Source organism: Rhea americana, unplaced genomic scaffold, assembly GCF_003343005.1.
Source record: "Rhea americana isolate MKP2758 unplaced genomic scaffold, rheAme1 scaffold_60, whole genome shotgun sequence".
NCBI classification, from domain to species: domain Eukaryota; kingdom Metazoa; phylum Chordata; class Aves; order Rheiformes; family Rheidae; genus Rhea; species Rhea americana.
The window spans coordinates 2,736,093-2,756,262 of NW_028186757.1; the positions used below are offsets into that span (position 1 = coordinate 2,736,093).

The 20,170-nt window shown below is 36.4% G+C and overlaps 1 protein-coding gene across 1 annotated transcript in view; it reads left to right on the top strand.

Moving 5' to 3' along the window:
• The window catches only part of MARCHF1 (membrane associated ring-CH-type finger 1), a 123,551-nt gene that overhangs the window by 36,955 nt on the left and 66,426 nt on the right, over nt 1-20,170 (top strand). The gene's annotated exons all lie outside the window — the stretch shown is intronic.

Consider the following 20,170-nt stretch of genomic DNA (forward strand, 5'->3'; position numbering starts at 1 on the left):
GAAAGATTGCCCTTTGTGTCCTACAAAAAGCAGGAAGTGTCCTGATTTTGATTACTTAYGCTCTGTATGATCTTAATCAAATGCAATGGCATTTGGTCCCTGATGAATATGCCAGTACCTTTTCTAAAAGTACCTTGTTTACACTTTGCTCCTGCTGTAGTAGGAACAAAGTATAATGTATGTCTACACTTGTRTTACAGAGAGAGATTTTTAAATGATTTATGTTTCTTGTGATGCTATACTGGGGATACATTGGGTTGAGTTTCTGCATGCAAATTTATTGATAGAAGWTGTTCAGACTATGTCAATTGTTGGTGGATTTATCATTAATTATATTGAGCTGGATAAGTGACTCATTGACAAGAATTTTAATCCCACAGTTTTTACTCATTCAAATAAATCCCATTTACATCAGTAGAACTCCACAGGTGAGTAAGAACAGCTATCTGTAAGTAAAGGWTTCAGAAACTTTATGAAACAACAAAACTTGACTATGTATTTCACAGAATGACAGTGATTTAGAATTTAGTATTTGTTTTTCTTAAACTGTATTGAAGCTTTCAGTCAATACTGAAATTGCTTATTTGAAGCTCAGTTCAATATCCAGTTAAGTATTCAGTTAAATATGCCTGGCCCAATTTCATTATTAAGTTTCAGATACTCTCACCATTTCCCTCTGCTAAGGAGCACTAGGTATCAGCCTAGTTCCTAATGTTGGATGCGAGCGACTTACTCAACTGGCAACCCCCCGCCCCCCTTTTATTGTCTTTTCCTCCAGTCTTCTTTTGTAAATAGTAGTACTGAGCTGTTACTTCAAAACTCTCTAACAGCTGTTTAGAAGATGTCTTTCTGCAACTTAATAGAGATGGGTATGTATACATCAGTTCTGCAGTGTTAATTTTGGAATTCTATATATTTTAATCCTTGCAGGCATATTTAGAGTTTTCAGGGTTTTCCATGAGGGAGGCATGTCAAATCGAGCATTACTAAAGGGCCGTCCCCCAAAAATATTAGCAGAGGATACTGAAAGGAAGAAATATCACACAGATGTGACACTTAAGCAGAAAAATGAATAACTGTTTAAAACCACTGATGAATATAGTATTATGAAGAGAGTGAAGAGAGTTAAAAATGGAGAGATACTAGTCTGTTTTGAAACTGGTTCAAATTCTTGTGAAAATAAGCCCCCACTTAGTGCAATAGAATTCTGTACTTCAGTGGTAGATTATACAGAATATAAGCTGATTCTGAGCAAGAGCAGGAAGAAAGAACAGCTCTGAAAATTGCAAATTTTATACTTAATATCATAGATCATTATTATTACCATTCATATTCATGTGGAATGTTTTACTTTCTGAGAAATAAAATGCAATTAAAGAGCAACAAGAATCACAAGACAGGAAACTCCAAGTATATTATCCCCCTGTTTAATTGATAYTAATATTTAGGTACTATTTGCAATAATTSGGTTATAGCTATTAAGGAACTTAGATAATGCAAATTTACATTTTTTGCTTTTGGCCTGACTACTAGTCATGATTTATTCAGTTTGATATTGTAAAGGAAAGCATTCAAGTCTTCCAGATGGGATTTACTCCTGATCAACTGGGATGCAGTTCATAACAGTTGAATTATTAGGTGAGAAGAGTTAACATGTTTTACCTTATTCCCGTTGTARCTATTTCAAAAATAAGCTTGTATAAAAGCGTACAGATTGCTGCTTAGCTGGTGAAGTGCCTGAGAATCTTGATGGAGTAGAAAAGTCTAGTTTAAGGCTGTTGCATCTTTGCCAAAATGCATTTGCTTAATGTCACCTTCATTGCTGTTTGACTAATTGCTTTCCGAGGAGCTGGAACTTCATGGTTCTTGTGTTTCCATCCAGTTTAGCAAATCCTGTTAATCTGTTCGTCTCTCTGCTATCCTACTGCTGTGACAGTTACGGATTTTYRTGAATCCCACAGGAGACTGGATAGYGTAAAAGTGTACCACATAAGTAGTACAGATTGAATTGTTTAGAGTGACAGTAACTACACTTGGCATAGAATCACAGAATGGGTAAGGTTGGAAGGGACCTCTGGAGATCATCTAGTCCAACCTCCCTGCTCGAGCAGGGTCACCTAGAGCATGGTAGACAGGGTTGCAGCCAGGCAGGCCTTGAAGATCTCCAGAGAAGGAGACTCCACAGCCTCTCTGGGCAACCTGTGGCAGGGCTCTGTCACTCTCACAGGGAAGAAATTCCCCCTCACGGTCAGGCGGAACTGCCTGTGGTTCAGTTTCTGCCCATTGCCTCTTGTCCTGTCACACGGGACAACTGAATAGAGTCCAGGCCCGTCCCCTTGACACCCTCCCTTCAGGTACTTGTACGCACTGATAAGATCCCCCCTCAGGCTTCTCTTCCCCAGGCTGAAGAGGCCCAGCTCTCACAGCTGTTCCTCATAGGGCAGGTGCTCCAGCCCTCTGACCATCTTCGTAGCCCTACGCTGGACTCTCTCCAGCAGCTCCATGTATCTCTCGTAGTGGGGAGCCCAGAACTGGACACAGTGCTCGAGATGAGGCCTCCCCAGGGCTGAGTAGAGATTTTTTAGAGAGCAGGTTGTTGCAGGTATACAGAGATGTAGCCATGTGCATAGGGTTTTGAAATGTGATTGTGAAGTATAAATTGTAGTAGCTGATTTAAAAATTAAATTTACTCAATACAAAAATCCAAAGATTTGCATACTGCATTTTAAATATGGAAGTTGTCAGATTTTAAAGACAGAAGCCGTTTTTCTGAACTGCAGCTAATGCTTTTCAAAAGAACTTTTCCTGTCCTTCAGAAATACCTTCCCCTGCAAAGCCGTTTCACAATGCCGCTTTCCCAGAAGAGACTGATCCGAAAATTGCAAACATGTTTTATCAATTATTATGAAATATTTTGTCATAGTGAAAGAAGAAGCAGGCTTATGGAGTAGAAAACAGATTATGATGATTAAGAAAKTGCTGACTAAAATACACTACTTTTTCCTTAAGTAGCTAAGTGGAATATTGAAGAGCTGTGCAGAAAAAAAATYATCAGAAAGAATGTAGCTTGTGAAAACACTGAAATGAATTAAAAGGGTTTAATAATTACTTCATCTTATTGGAGGTCAAGCTAAATGTTATAGCTTCATTCAAACCTAATACACTCCCAAATATTTCAGCAAAACTCAACTGAGTGKTCTTGGAAATATTTTTCCATTATTATTTTTTTCAGTTTTATCCTAAAATTATCTACATGCTTCATTCAGCTCATTCTAATTTATTTGAATATTGTAACCTCTGTGTTCGATATTAGATTCGACTTCAGGAGAGAATACCACTTTGAATCTGAGCACTCCTAACAGAATTTTCGTACATTCTTTAATCAAGGGTGGCAAATTTCACAAAAAATTTTGTTTAATATTGCAATATATTGGATTTCTGGTTTTGTAGTTATAACTTTAGATTCATGTGCAGTATTTTTTTCRTACTCAAAACAATTTCATATAGTCCAACATCTTAATGTTGTGGGGCATAAAATTGGAATTGACTTCTGTGCTATCAAATTCACTTTGGTACTATTTGTAAGTGTCCTGTTACCAGGTTCATTAACTTAGGTTTCATCTTGAAACCACTTATATTTTCTTTTTTCCACTATCACTACTGAAAAGCTGTTCCAAAACCTTGCTTCTCTGATAGCTAGAAATCATTACCCATTTTTCAAGCTAAATTTATTACCAGTTTGTGCTTGTTTGTCCCTTATATATATTGTTTCTAAACTTTGAAAGTTTATCCTGTCTGCTCTTCATCATAAAATCTATTTTTAGACCTGTAACATTACTTTCCATCTTTACTTTTTTATAATAGAGGGACCTTTTTTTGGTCCCATTGCAGTTTTTAGGACAAGTTAGCCAGAAGAACAGAACCGTATTGCTCCATGATATAGATACTGAATATTTTTACTAAGTAGGAYGGATATTGCAGGCAGAGAGCAATTTTTGTTCTTGTGTTCCTTTTCTTCCATACACACGCATGCGCACGCACATATCTACGGGTAGCACATACCTATGGGTAGCACATACCATTCCAGTCCTGTTGGATCGACACCATGAACATGGGGGAGCCAGATACCACTGCAGCTGGCTGAAGTGTCTAAGCAGATGTTCCCCACTGGGCTCAGCCTTCTGCRTGGAGTTAGATGTCTGCGTATTTGTCCCCTTCAGGGCCTACTGTTTAAACTATTTATTGCTTGCTAATTCAGAAGGTCTGCGTAAGCTGCCAGCAGCCTCATTAGCCCTGTCGCTCCGGGCCAATCTCACTGATTTTCCCTATATCTAAAGCCAATTAGCAGCYGTTACCTGGGTTACCCTCTGGCTTCTCACCACAAATGTCCCTTACCTATGTAAAGTTGTTAAGAGTTCATTTGTGCATCTTCGTTTCTTTTCTGTGTGTAGCTAAACTGTTAGAACAGGGCAGATAGGCAAGAGCTTTTGGGTAAGCCTCCCCAAAGCACCTCAGTGTACTTGGTTTCTTCCCCCCTGGGTACCAGAATCGTCTAATGAGTTAAGAGCTGGGCAGATGTAGTCAGAGTCTTACTTACATCTGAGCAGTGCTTTCGGTTAGGCTTCGCTCTTTGGCAGACTTACCGTGTCAGTCCTCACTGAAATCGTTTTCACTTATTTGTGAAAGGATGACATATTTCCTGACTAAAAATAGAAGCCATGCAGAAAAATACTATTACTTTATATTTATAGAAGTGAAAATAACTAAAATGTTGGAGCAATAAGAGTTTTTTCAGAGTGAATTATTATCATTATTCAAATTTTAAAAGTGAGGTTTTATTTAGCTTTATAACTTGCATGATATTTATATTTTGTATGTATGAATGTGTACTTTACAAACATTTTTGCAAATTTACAATAAATTATTTTCTGTAGATCAAATTAATTTAAGAAGGAGTTGGCAATTAGCATTTGTTAAAAATCTGTATGACTGTTAGAAAGGATAGAATTCTATCCTTACTTAATTCTTTCCCCAAAATATTTCATGCACTTTGTTTTTCATAACAACGTATATTCACTAAGTTGGTGTGAATACCTTTCATATAAATTATTCATAATTTGTTTCTTTTCTACGGTTGAAGCTGTCCAGTTAGTCTGTGWCACTTACACTTAAAAGATACCATTTTTTTCTAATTAAAATTTTAAATGTATTAACTTTTTCTAGTTTTGAGGAGAAGAGTTGTATATCTCAGTACATTAGACTTGCTCACATAGCTTTGGGATGAAAGGTCAGAAATTACTTTTCTGGCAGTTTTTAATATGGCCATAGAATTTTAGATTTAGTTGAAAGTGTATAAAGCTGAAATTTATGCAGTATAGGGTTATAGATGCTTAAACAAAGAGGGGATTACCAGATCATCGTTCACCTTCGATTTGTAAAGTCAGTTCTGAAAAATGAGAAAATCAGACAGAGCCAAGTAATTAACCTAACTGTTTGTAAAGGTGACCTGGGTTATTCTCATTTTAGCTCAGCAAAGCCTTCAGTCCCATCACTAAGTGAACACCTACGTTGTAATGAGGAAGACTAGATGACAGAAAGCATCAAAGAAAAATCTTTGTTTATTCATTTATTGTCAGAGTAAATCCAGCAAGAAAAGCTATGAAAGCCTGGTATTAAAAAAAAAAAAAAAAAAAAAAAAAAAAAAAAAAAAAAAAAAAAAAAAAAGGCAGTGAAAGATGATTCTGTAACTTTATCTTGTAAAATTTCATGATAATACTTAATCTTTAAGTTAAAGTACAAGTTAACATACTACTGTGCTTTCTGAGGATCTGTGATCCGTATTTGTTGCATGGTATTTTGCAGTACGTAACACTACAAGATCTAGAGGCAATGTTAGGATAAGCTCCCTACTGTGCTAACTGCCACAGTCTGTGCAGCTCAGTCCWGAAAACAGAAATGCGTATGCATAATTTGCTTTAAAACCTATATGAATACCATTTGCATGCTTAGAGTTAATTATGTGCATTTAAGCTTGTGCAGCAGCAATTTAAAGCATTGACAGAAAAGGGTAACAATCAGGATTTCACTTTTGCCTCCAACTGCATTAGCTTAAGTTGTACCTAATTACATGAACTTATTACAGTTTCTCCAATAGGATTCATTCTCCATGTCAAGTGGTTTACAGAGCAATAATTACTGCTTCCAAAATTTGTTCTTAGGTATCTYAGCAAGAGGAAAATGAGATTGTTCAATCAATAAGGGAAACTGTCATGCACGATTTTACTACTGACAGAGACAGGAGAGGAAGAAGTAGTGAAGTTGAGGGAGGGAGCTCTGCCGCGCCCTGGGCACGTTCCTAATGTATTCTCCTGCAATGGTATTGTACCTCTGTCTGTCGTTAGAAAGACATATGCTCATACGTGTAGTCTACATTGCTATTTTTCAGACTGTAATGTATTCTCCTGCTAAGACTCTCCCCAACACTACAAATTCTTGGTGTTTTTGTGGTACTGGAAGCTATGAAGCGCAGCGTATCTCTGCAGCTAGCCATTGCATGTGATGGAGTATCTGCATCCCACAGAGCCATTTCAGCTCGCGTTCTCTTCCATATTCCACCTAACTTGCAGGTTATTTTTCTTGCAGCGTAATGAGTCTACAATTACTGAGGTTGTCTTGTGAATACTTGGTAGCACAGCTTGTACATGGGCAGTTTGAGTCCTCCTTGCAGTTAAGTTCTCTGTAGTTTTCCCTGTTACCTAATGGAGATGTGCTATGGCACAGAAGCTCAAGCAGGGATTGTTAAAATCTGCAGCACACATGAGGTTCCGCCGTAGAAGATTATTGGTTTCCAAAACCACTGTAGGTGGAAATCACAAAGACATTACAGATTCTTCAGAGGGGGCTCGAAATGCTCTGTTGATAATCTGGGAGTGTTGCGTTAAAACCATATATTCAGACTTTGTGCATAGTGAGGAAACATAATTTTATCTGTTCAGATTTAGGTATATTCTCTTCTGGGTGAATTAGACTACAGTATTTCCTGATACTGAAATAATTCAACATATTTTTTTTATTATGAAATCCTGAGTTTATGTAATAGTGTTTGATGTTTATTTTCTGAGGGTAATATTATTTCGGTGTACTGTTTCTTGTAATCTTTGTAATCTATAAATATTAATGCTTATGAAATGTTAATAACAGCTGATAAAAATAAAATGCAGAAAAACGAGCAATTCAGTTAATCAATTTTGATTTTATAACTGCATAGATAATTTCTAAATTGTCAAAACATCAAGTAAAATTCTTGTTGAACTATAGTAATATGGGGTGGTTTTAATATTTTATGGAGACTAAATATGCACTTTTTCTGCAGTTTCTTTGCTGGTATTTTTTAAGGCCATTTTATTTAAAACTGAGATAATACAGCCTTGGAGATGTCCACTTGTGCTTGGTCAATTCAAGATATATTTGTCATTTTTAAGAGGTGCTTACCTTGTAGTAACTTTAAATGGCTAATGATGCTCAGTATGTCCGAAAATCAGGTTCTGTAGTCAAAAGTGGAGTTTTCACAAAAGTGTGAACCTAAAAATTACTTTTAAACCATTATTTTGGTATTTCAGTAAAGTTGTTTGATTTTCAGATGAACTAATTATTCTGAATTATATGCTTAGGATACCTGAAGTGATGCTTCTTAGAGCTTGGTAATGAATCAAAGTTTGATTTTTAGGTACAAGGTCTAATTCAGATAACATCAGAAAATCTGCTGTTGCTGAAGTCTTTTACTGATCAAGGTTCTACGGTATCAGGAATTGTTTGAAATAACAAAGGAACAGGAAAGGGAGTCAAAACTTTTTTTCTTATTTTTGTTTAATCATGCAGGGCGAGGAGAGGATGATGTGAGGAAAAGAATGGATAAAAACGCTAAAACAAATAGGAAAAACTGAATTCTGTATAAATACAGACATCAACTACATTTGGATTTGTATCCAGTACAAATACGAATTCATATGTTTTCACAAAAATTATTCATTTTCTGCCATGTTTTTTTTTTAATCACGCCACATTCATAGTTCAACTTGGCATATGTATTGAGAAGTATTGATGGGCTGTACCATCTGCAAAGTTGAATATTCACTGTGTTGACACTTTCAGCTTAATGAATTTTTTGAAATATTTTGTAAGTGCCCACCTTTTAAGCATGCAAGTTTGTTAAAATATAGTGCAAATAAATGAAGATATCCAGCATAAATTCACTGTTTTAGAAGATCTGGTCTAAGGAACCATAGTCTAAGCTGCTATGTGCACCATCACTGACAGAAGCTACGAATAGTAGTCTTGCTTCCAGTTTCTATTCTTTAATTGTAAGATCTTTACTCTTCCCTGCTTGATCTGAATATTGATCATATTTTCTTTCTAAACATGGAAATAGAGAACATAGAGTGTAACACAGTTAATGGAAATGCGTTTCTTGGAAAACTTTTTTCTTGTGGCTCTGAAGACGTGATTAAAAGTCAATGAATTCTCCACAGTGTAACGATAAAATGTTGCTTTCATGATGCAAGAGACATGAGGCTTTTTCTTTAATATTTATGAAAGGCTTTCACATACTGCTTGTCAGGAAGCAGAAGTAAATCAAGAAGTGCTAGCTCTAATTCAGATGTGCAAGACCTTCAGCAGTGTTTTAGAAACAAAAGACTACCATGACTTGTAATAATTAATGGAGGTTATGTTATTAATTTCTCTTTTCTTGTTCAGATATTCATATTTGGTTTGGGAGTGGGGCGCGGAACGAGGTGGGACGCTACGCTCTTAAGTCACTGCAGCATCACTTCTAAGTCACTGCAGCATCACTTCTTTGCTGCTCCACAGTGTCCCTCCTGTCACTGAAATGGGAAAATACCATGGTTTCCAGTTGTGTAAGGTCATAGTGGGGAAAACTGTTGCTGGGCTGTAACTGCATCCTGTCATGAATWCTCTGTGCCTTGAATTTAGACCGGCACAAAGTTTGCCACCTGWCTGCCACCACAATTCTTGGGGATTAGTGAGTAAGGCAGAGGTTAGRTGTGGTAATTTTTAAAAATACTAACCACCGTGTTCAAAAGAATCTTTTGCAGAGAGAGACTTCTTTAATAACGGGGATGGTAGTAACACGTTAATCATGTTACTTTGGTCAGATGGTGCCTGTCATTGAAAACATGCTGTTTGTCAGCTCCGTAGATGCACGAGATGTGCAATTAGCTTAGTCRTTTTGTATATTTATTCTCAATGCAAAGTAAAGCAATTGGTTTCTTGCAGATAAAAAAAAAATTGGAAGCAATTTCCATACATGAGAAAATGCAATATGCTCTGGTTATCTATCTATTTAGTTCATTTTTGGGATGTAATTAACTGCATAMAGGCCAGTTAGAATGGAATCTGTTTGTACCTACTATATATCAATGCATTCAGAAATTATTATCAAGTTGTCTACATAGAAAAGTACATTTGTGTCCAGAATGTACTTTCTAATTAAAAAAAACAGCAAAAGGAAAAAAAAAAACCTCTTGTTTTCAAAAAGCTTTAATCAATTAGAGCTCTACTCATATTTTTATGATTTTTTTTTCTAGGGGCCAGTTGTTTGGATTTTCTGTTGCTGTATTTTTCATTTTTTTATTGTGTACTACAGACAAACTGTTTGTTTACCGAAAAAGTTAAAAAGGTGGAAGAAAAATTGAGAATTTTGCATTTTGTTAGGTCACAGTGAGTGACCCGAAGWTCACTGGTATATTTTTGCATTCTAAGCAGTACAGTTAGTTGAATATGACCTCATTTGTATGCTTTTGTTCTGCAGTGAGAGATTGGAAACCTAGTTATTTGCATTTTCCTGATCATGAGCTTGTATTTTGGTTTACTATAGATTGCCTTCCCCAGAGAAATAAATTGAAAAGCATTCTGGTCAGCTTGCAGAATTGCAGCATGCCTCTCTCAGGTAAATTATATTTAATTTCTAAATCCATTAGGGCTTCTTAAAAAAGAAGTGAATATATTCATTATTTCCCACCATTATTTAATTAAGAGAGGCCAATTTGAGCGTTTCCATGTATTTTGTATCAGATGTGGTTTAAAAGTTGAGGCAAATGGAATAAATTCCATTAGATAGCCTCCCATTGCAGCTCTATTTAAAATAATACRTAAAATTTATTTGTTTTTATTCCGTATTGTGCAGAATGCAGGAAGACTGTTCTCCAAAACAGCTTAGTAGCTTCTGCTTCTCCCTGAAGGCAGTCTGCTATCTGATTTGATGCACATTTTTTTCCAAATAACTAYAATAGCTTACTTACCAAATGACAGACGTAATGCCACAAAATTGTAAGTCATCATTAACTAACGCAAGGAGAATGCTGTGTAAGCGTTCCTACTCAAAACGAGTTAACGTCTTGCTTTAGGAGTTATGCACGCTATCGTAATCTCRGGTTTACCGCTTAGACTTCCCTTTCGAAACTGTGCCATACTTTGTAATGAGGTTGGAAACGGCAAAAACTCTGATGTCACTTTTTGCTATATGTTTTTCTCTTCCTTTCCATCTAATCACATGTTCCCCAAAGTAGATAAGTTTCATAAATAAAAGACGTCAGATGAGAAAATCAAGAAATGTTAACTTATGCTACACAAAAGCACTGTAGAGTTTATGTGATCTGGAAGCATTTCAGGAACCATTTGATTGCCTTAGACTGATGGCAGCTCACAGAAAGTACCACTACTTCAAATGTTCCTGGSTAAGTGTTTTCCAGTAGGCTTGTGGACCATCTGAAACTGGCCTGGGGGCTACGTAATGGTGATGATTGTTCTTTACAGAAACACAGAAGAGCWATATAGTTTCCATTTTTATTTCTATAATAGTTCAGTTATAAATATTTTGAGAAAAGACCAATATTTACATACTTTCACGTATACACTCTATTCTCCTCCTACCCCAATATGAAATGAAATCTCAGACTGGGAAATACTATTTTTTTAAAATGTATTATGTAGAAAGCTGAGAATGAAGATAGAAAGTATTCTCATGCATTTAACCTGTATATTATCTTCAAAATCGAATTTAGAAAAAACTCGACTCAGCAGTGTGTGTATGGACAACATGCCTGCACAAGAAGGTCTGTTACTGTTCTATAGCAGCCTTCCAGACATAGGCTCTGGCTTTTGGTGGCCTGAATAGTTACATTCATGAAAAAACAGTAGGTAAAACTGTTTTATAATTAAAAAAATTGTGCTACCCAGACCTTGTGGTGATTAATGTTATACAGTCACAAAGCTGTTTTTTTTTTTCTTCTTGGAAAATTGCATTTCTCTATTGCATTCTGTAAGGTTCACTTTTTGAAGACAAAATGGCTTTTGCTTTGTCATGTAACAGATTTATTTATTTTTCAATAAAGGAAAATTGAGTGATGAAGGAGGGTTTCTTTTAGCTTGGAAAAGATATGTGAATGTAATTTTAAAAAGCAGATACTATTTTAAGGTTTAAGTTTTCAAAATGATTCTACATTCCTGTTGTTTTAAATAATTAATTCTAAAATCTTTACATACTTTTCAAACTTGAAAATCACATTCAGAATATATACACTGTAGTGTCCTTACTRTTTTCTTCCACTTTTCATAGTGTCATACATTCACAGGTGAACATAYGTCTTTCCCAGTCCTAAAGAACTTTTCAGTTTGGAGAGAAGTATTGCAGAATTTGATCTTTCAAATCTCAAGGTCTCAATAACATTCAGCCTCGATGTCTGTTACAAAGATTCAACTGTTTTCACAGAGAGCAATTTTCAGTGCAACTTTCGACTGATTTATGTCTGAACTTGTCATCTATATATAAATTATAAGTATACTTCATCTCACATAATATTGCAGATTTGCTGTTTCGAGAGGAATTTATTTTTGAAATGAGCCTCATTTGTAATCAAAACTTAAACACTACACATTTGAAAAATATTTGTTCTGATTTAGCCAAATCATGTCTAATTTCCAAATTAAAATAGATTTAGGCAAAGCCAGTGTGTACAGAAATCAGCTGCAGAAGGTTCAGAGATTAATATTCAAGATTCATAGCTGCTTCTGAGTGTGGACCCAACTCTGGCACCTTTATTTGTCATAGTTAATGTCTTCTTTCTTCTCTGAGTTGTCCTCTTGGCTATGAGGAGGAATAATCACATGGAAATCATAGCAACAGTCAGTGCGTTAAGATGAGAGTTTTAACCCCATGTGTGTATTTTGGCAGTATTAAGGASTTTTCAGTTGGTAAGTGCATTGTTTAACTATGGTTTATAGATGGTGTGTCTATAAAATATGTATAATATAGGAATTGAGGGATGAGAAAAGCTAGATTTATTTGGTCCTGCCTGATGGAATTTTAGCATATTTTTGATTCTGTATCACTTTTCCTTTTATCTCAGTCCCTGGACTGACAAGAGAGTACAGTAACAAAGAAAATCAATCCCTTAGAGCTATACTACCATGAGCTGTGGTCTTCTCAAATTTTGTAAGATAAGCATACTCGGTCCTGGACAGTATTTAGGGACCATCAAGGTGGAGGAAAGGGGGAAGAGTCAGAGAACAGATGGCTAGCTCTTTTCTTGTTAAGGTTAGGTTTATCGCTATTTTTGAGTGTATTTTTTTTCAGATGCATTGTTGTAAAAGTACAAGTCAGAAAACTATTCACTGAAGCTGATACTTTAATTTCAAAGAATTATTAGACACAGCAATTTCAATACTAATYTTCTGATTCTAATATTTTACAATTAAAAAAAAATCTTTTATGTGAGCACTTAAGATATTACCTAACATGCAAAAATGATTGTAATTCAAAGTAATTTTACTTTTAATATAGCTGCAAATTCAGTGTCTTTATATGAGGTTATTATGTAAGCCATAAACTACATTTTTGCTGTTAAACATTTTTGCTGTTAAAGATGCTATTATGTGGCTGAGCTTGATATTAATCATTGTGCTTCTAGTATCTAAATATTATGCCACTCTTGAAGTTTTTTGTTTTGTTGCTTTAATCAAAACAACGTAAGGACAATCATAGAATCGGTAAGGTTGGAAGGGACCTCTGGAGATCATCTAGTCCAAACTCCCTGCTCGAGCAGGGTCACCTAGAGCATAGTAGACAGGGTTGCATCCAGGCGGGCCTTGAAGATCTCCAGAGAAGGAGACTCCACCACCTCTCTGGGCAACCTGTGCCTGTGCTCCGTCACTCTCACAGGGAAGAAATTCCCCCTCACGGTYAGGYGGAACYTCCTGTGTTTCAATTTCTGCCCATTGCCTCTTGTCCTGTCACATGGGACAACTGAAAAGAGTTTGTCCCCGTCCCCTTGACACCCTCCCTTCAGGTACTGGTACACACTGATAAGATCCCCCCCTCAGTCTGCTCTTCCCCAGGCTGAAGAGGCCCAGCTCTCGCAGCCGTTCCTTACAGGGCAGGTGCTCCAGCCCTCTGGTCATCTTTGTAGCCCTACGTTGGACTCTCTCCAGCAGCTCCCTGTGTCTCTTGTACTGGGAAGCTCAGAATTGGGTACAGTCCTCGAGATGAGGCCTCCCCAGGGCTGAGGAGAGGGGCAGGATCACCTCCCTCCACCTACTGGCAACAGTCTTCCCAATGCACCCCAGGAGACCATTGGCCTTCTTGGCCACAAGGGCACCTTGCTGGCTCATGGTCAATCTGTCATCCACCAGCACTCCCAGGTCTTTCTCTGCAGAGCTGCTCTCCAGCAGGTCAGCCCCCAGCTTGTACTGGTGCCTGGGGTTATTTTTCCCTAGGTGCAGGACCCTGCACTTGCCCTTGCTGAACCTCCTGAGGTTCCTCTCTGCCCAGCTCTCCAGCCTGTCCAGGTCTCTCTGAATGGCAGCGCAGCCCTCGGGTGTCTCAGCCACTCCTCCCAGCTTGGTATCATCCACAAACTTGCTGAGGAGGCACTCCATCCTCTCATTAAGGTCATTGATGAAGAAGTTGGACAGGATGGGACCCAGTACTGAGCCCTGGGGGATGCCATTAGCCACAGCCTCCAACTGGGCTCCACGCCACTGATGACGACCCTCTGAGCTCTGCCTTTCAGCCAGTTCTCAATCCACCTCGCTGTCCACTCGTCTAACCCACACTTCCTGAGCTAATACTTAATACCTGCGCTTCCTGAGACAATACTTAATCTCAAAACTTGAGAACTTTACATTTCTCTTCACTTAAGCAGGACAGACGTGAAAATGGTTACCAAAGCCAAATCAAAACGTTCAGCCCATTATCATATCTTCTACAACAGCAGCAATTATCCGTGGAATAATGTAAGTATCAGTATTTCTGGAAATTGGTCCTCAAATCCAAAATGATTTGTAGCCACAGATCTTCCTGATCCGTATAGGATATTATAGGATATTTACTGGCCTTGATAAATATTTTTTCATTACTTTTTCCAGTGGCATGCCTTTTAATATCCACTGCACGTTAACTTTTAACGTCGTCCAGTTTTGCTGGTGGAGTTCTGATGGTTAATTGCTGATTGTGTGAAGAACTACTATTTTTTATTAGTTTTAACAGAATCCCCWGACTTTTATTTAGATGCGTATAGAAGTAAGTGTAAAATCTGACAGAGATTCGTTAGAAAGATTTCCATTTCTGCCTCCTCCAGATCCAAAATTAAAAATTGGATGAGTCCCTGAGGGCCTAGTATATATTTGCTGTTGCTGAACAGTTCTGTGAGCACTGTGTGAATTTTGCAAAGAGAAAAAAATCTTCTTTTAAATGCTCTGAGTTTCATTATTGCTGATTGATACAATCTCCAAAGTTTTGCCTTGTCAACCTTTGATACAGTCATAATTAAASAAATTAAACTACATGCTTTTAAACAAGTGTTCCTGTCAGATGTCTAAAGAATATGAAATGCTTTTCAAGCACATGTCAAGAAGAGTGCTGCTTCTGACTTCRGGTTCACTGTGGTATGTTCCAAAAATAACTGGAGCAGGAGGAGATTTGTCAGCACGTTCACAGGTGCTGAAAATTCAATTAAATGAAAGAGTAGGAGGCAGAATTAACCGTTCTGTTTTGGCAGATCCCACTGTTCTCCGCAGTCTTTGTGCTGTGCCTAGACGCGTTAGAAATGAGAGACGAGGACATCGTGATGAGTAGYGAGAATGCGAGTCCGGGATTCCCTTCCAGCAATGCGAAAGTTCAGCCTCCAGCTTCGCCGAGGTGGATTCGAATGATTATGCGTGTTTTGAAAGTAATTGAAATGCCTCACATAGCTTGATGCGGGGGTGTCTCAGCATTATGTAGCTTTTACAGTGCACTGGATTCGTTGGCATGGCGCAGTATGCCTGGCAGAGAGTCAAATTTAGGTTTTTGTATAGGGCTGGATTTGGCCCATAATTTATGCAGACCCGCTGCAATATCTAAGCACTGTAACGCTTCCTAAGAATTTGGCTTTCTGCTTTAACTCCTGATGTCTGATCTGAATCTCACTCTTGGTTTCATTTCAAAGCAGTTATTTTTCTGCCTGATATATTTACATGGGAAGTAGACTTTCATCTGTCTTCATGAATTATGCAGACAGCTGAGGTACCATACAAAGGTGGAAAAGGCTTTATGTTCAAAGGCTTAACTGGAGTCATGTACTCTCATTGGAAGCGCTTTCACTGGAAAATAATAATTAGAACTTTTGATGTGATTTAGATGTGATGAAAAGCTAAGAGGGATGAGCTGGAGACACGCGGCTGCAGAGGGGAAGGGGGAAGCAGCAAAGTAGTGTTGTCAGACTAGGCGTGAAGCTGAGACTGCAGGTGACCTATTTATTTTACAATCTAACTTATTTATCCCTCAGCTGGAGACATAATACAGTAATCTTTCTTGGCTAAAAGTGCATAGGCAGTGAACTTACTGTCACATAACCAAGTTTTCGTATTGTTCCACGTTACTGTGTTATCTTTTGTGCCTCTTGCTCTTAATTGCGCAATTAATTTGCGTACTTATGTTTTATTTATGCCTTTTATTGTCATGTGAATATTTACCTGGGTTGTTTTGTTGCCTTTTACCAGTGGCCTCAAAGAGTGTTTTAAAGTAAGTGGGATCATTCATCTTCAGAAACGGGATACCCTGGCTTTTTGTAAGAGAATTTTAAAGTATTTTCCTAACTTTTAATCCGTTTTAGAAATAACTTAAGGCTCTATAAATGTGCTTTCTGATGTTTTTTGTCAGACAGGCATTAGGATGTGTAAGTGCAGTATTTTTAACCAGTTAACTCGGCAATATTTTAAAGTAGTCAACAAAATATATGATTTTTAATAAATTTAATAATTTTATCATTGTTCCATGCATTGTTCTATTGTATGGATAGCACACTGAAATATAGGTTCAGTTTAATCAATTCCAAGCTGAAATTGTCAAGGTTCTTGTTAACTATAAAAGGTAGCAGGTACTCAACAAGATACTGTATTTTTAAAAATGATTAACTGCAGTAGTTTAACGGTAGTTAAAAGGAGGCATCGTGTTCCAGCTAAATTGCTAATTATCAACATATTGGGTAATCTCTGTATAAGAAGCTGTCATGCCTGCAAAATGAGTAAAAATACTTCCAGTTGCATGATCAATAACTTATATTTAAAAAAATTTGTGTAATAACTTAGTAATTTAAAAATAACACCTTACCTGAATGGTAATTTTTTTTTCCTCTATTGTAAGTCTCAGTGAAAACCAGTGGCACCATTGCATTTGATTGATAACAGTAAGTAGTGTGTTCAGCATAAAGAAGAGATAATACACAAACATACAAATCTTCATGTCCTGCTTCTGACTCTATATCGTAACTAGTCAGTGCAAATCAGTGGAGCAAATTTCACTGTTGCATATGCGTAAATAAGATGAAAACATGTTTTTATCATTGGAAGACACGTGATGAAAACAGAAAGAGTGATCCAGGGTACTGCCTGTTGTCCTGCAGCCCTCCTGGGTTGCCTTCCCTTAGGGAAGAGGAAAACACATTTTTCTTCAGCTTTTTTGCTTATCGTATATTGCAAACTTGTGGCAATCTTATATCAGTTACGGATGAAATTAACTGGGGTTCGTTATGTGTCAGAGACTGTAATTTTGGTATTTTGCGTGGTTGAAGGGGCACGCGTACCATGACATACAGGCCACCGGGCATGGTTTGGTTTGGAACCTCACTTTGGAGGTTCTAAGGTTGCCCTGCTGTCCCCGGTTAGGTGTGTTTCTCACTTGATCAGTTCTGGYTTTATATGTTGTATGAATTAGAGTTCTAATAATAAGGCAGAGGTTTGGGGGTTTGTTTTTCAATTGTTTATTCGTTATTTCACCCAGCTCAATCAAATGTAAATAGTAAATCCTGCATCAGAAGTCAGCAAATAGAGAGAGTGTAGATTTTAGATATTTACCTGTATTCTAAGATACATTTTTATGGTATATGAGTAGCTTAAATGTGTTATTATAATAACATACTTGTGAAAAATGAATATTGATGTTTGGAAATCATCCAAAAATTTTGCATAAATTCTCTGTATTCAAATCTTTAAAATGATTTACTAGGACATTTAGGGATGTTCATTCCCTAAAGAGATGTTTTCTGTTGGGCGTAATCCCAGCTGAAGTATTTAAACTCAAAATTTTCATTGGAATGAATAATCACAAACATGGTTTTGAAGCTCAGTTCTGTTGCAGTGTTCAGTATAAGTAAAACCATTAAAAAAAAGGTCAGGCAAGATGAAAAGTTCAAAGATGTATTTGGAAAAGAAAAAGTAATCATAAATAGAAACAGCCTTTATATGAGCAAAGAGAAATGCGAAATTGGAAAAGCCAAAATCCTTTCAGTAATGATAAAGTTCTTGAGAGGTTTTGAAAACATTACAGAGATACTGGAGTCAAGGGTTATACAAATGATGTGTTGATTTTTTTTTTTGTTCCTGTCAAGATAAAGAGGAAAATTAAACTGGCTTAAAATAAGGAATACTGATACTAAGGGATTATTTACAGGAAGTAATAAATTGTAGAAAAAATAATTATTAATCTGAGGTTTAATTTAGTCCTAGATTTACATTTTAGATACAGCTTCTAGTTGTGTGTCATGTTCCCAAAGAATGTTCTTATTAAAATGTCTGGTGCTAGAAAAATGAGTTCTTCATTCTGAAATCTGACCTCTTTTGTCCAAATTAACTAAAAAGTGTACCTAAAGCTTTTAATTGAAAAACAAATATTTATAGCTGAAATGGCTATTGTAATGTTTCAGGTTTTTTATATGTCTGTTAATTGCTATGACTTTTTTGCTTATACTATGTTTTCTGCTTTATATCCTACAAAATCTTTAATAAGTTGTCTTAAAATATCATGATATAGTCTGTAGTATGTCTGAGATTGCATGCTTTATAGAGTTATTTGGGAGCATRTGGCAATTAAGTGATACTGGCATTTTACACTTGAAAGGAATTTCCAAACTGAAGGTTGGAGTTTTTTATTGAAAGTATTACTAAGCAGTACATTCTTTAAGATTTTGGCCAATTTTAAAACAGAAATTTTGTTGATACTCTTGCTCTAAAATTTTTAAAAAAACATGTTTTCAGTGGAAGACCGTTTTAAGAAAAATGGGTGTTCGGTTAAAATCAGTTTCCCATTAAGCAACTGTTTTGGTGAAAATTAGTTATTCTAGTGAGAACTAGTGAATACTCTTTCTGAGCTAAAGTATGTCCGCAGGGGAATTTCTCCAGCATTGAGTCTAGTCCCATGCAGTTATAACTTTGACATTATTCTTTAAATTATTCTCATTTTTTTTTTTTTTTTTTTTTTTTTTGGTTATTCTAATGATAAAGAATCTTCTATGTCCAGCCTAAATTTGCTTTGTGGATATTTTACAGCCAATTATTTTGTGCAAAGTGGTTTTTCTTAAATTTTCCCATCCCTAGTAAAATAATCACTGCAAAAGTGTAGATAGCAGATATCCCATCTCAGCCTTCATTTTTCCACAATCTAAACCAGTTGAACTTTTTAAGCCTCTTTTGGAAGCTAAGCTCTAATGATTCTGCTAACCTTTCTACCCCCATTCCAGTTTCAATTAATCTTTCCTGTATGACTGTCCTTGTACTTGCTATTCTAGGTGTGATCTCATCAGTGCCAGCACAASAACGGTAACATTTTCCCAATACTTTTCAAAAAGCATTCATCTTTGTTTTGTTATCATTTATGAATGGGAATATTAAGTAAACTGTAGTTAATGAGGATTTTGGATTACCACTTGCTTATGAAAATACTATGCAAAATCAAATATATTCTTTAATAAAAATAGCAATTAAAATATTAATCTAGGAAAGGAGGAAGGATGCCAGGAAGTAAAGTGTTCAACCAGTAGTTAGTTGCTAAGTTTAGTAGAGATTGAAGCTGAAAGTTCAGTGAGGAGCTTGCTTGTTAGATGACAAAAAAATAAATAGCTAGTACAAAAACACTTAGTTATTCTTTGTTTACCATTGAAAAATACTGAATGTTAGATAATGGTAATTTAAAATATGTTAACCCTAAATTAACTCTTTCAGAAAAATGGTTGGTGTGCCATTACAAACTGCTCAGCAGAGTCTTTCCAAAGAGTCAAAACTATATTCAGTTGAACTAGAAATGCAAGAATATATACGATGAATGTTAGAGAAAATAACCCTGCAGGTACTGTAATGATACTATTTAACTCAGTAGTAAACCCTAGACAAAGCATCTAGAATTCTTTGTATGTTTTGATCACATTATTTTGAAAATTTTGAATCAGAAAGATGTAGACAAAAGCAGTGAAAACTTAAGGCTTTAAAAAATGAAATATTAACAAACATAGGAAATAACTGCTTTTCCCTGAGCACACAGTAAATTGTGGCTCAGGGAATTCCTGGGCCAGAAGTCATCTTATGTGTGTTACCCTTGGCTGGACTTTTCTTCTGTGAGTTCAGCCACTTTTTGAGCTTTTGTAAGCTTTTAATAAGCACAGCAGAGATTTTAAAAGCTAGGTTTAATTTGATGTTCTTTGTTTTTGTCCTGAGTAAGCTGAAAATTCACTTCCTGTTTTTCATGCTTATGATTTTGAGGATTTCTGTAACATCTCACCCTAGTTTTCTCCCTTCATTTTGAATGGTTATAGTTTATTTAGTTGTTACTTGTGCACAGGCTTTT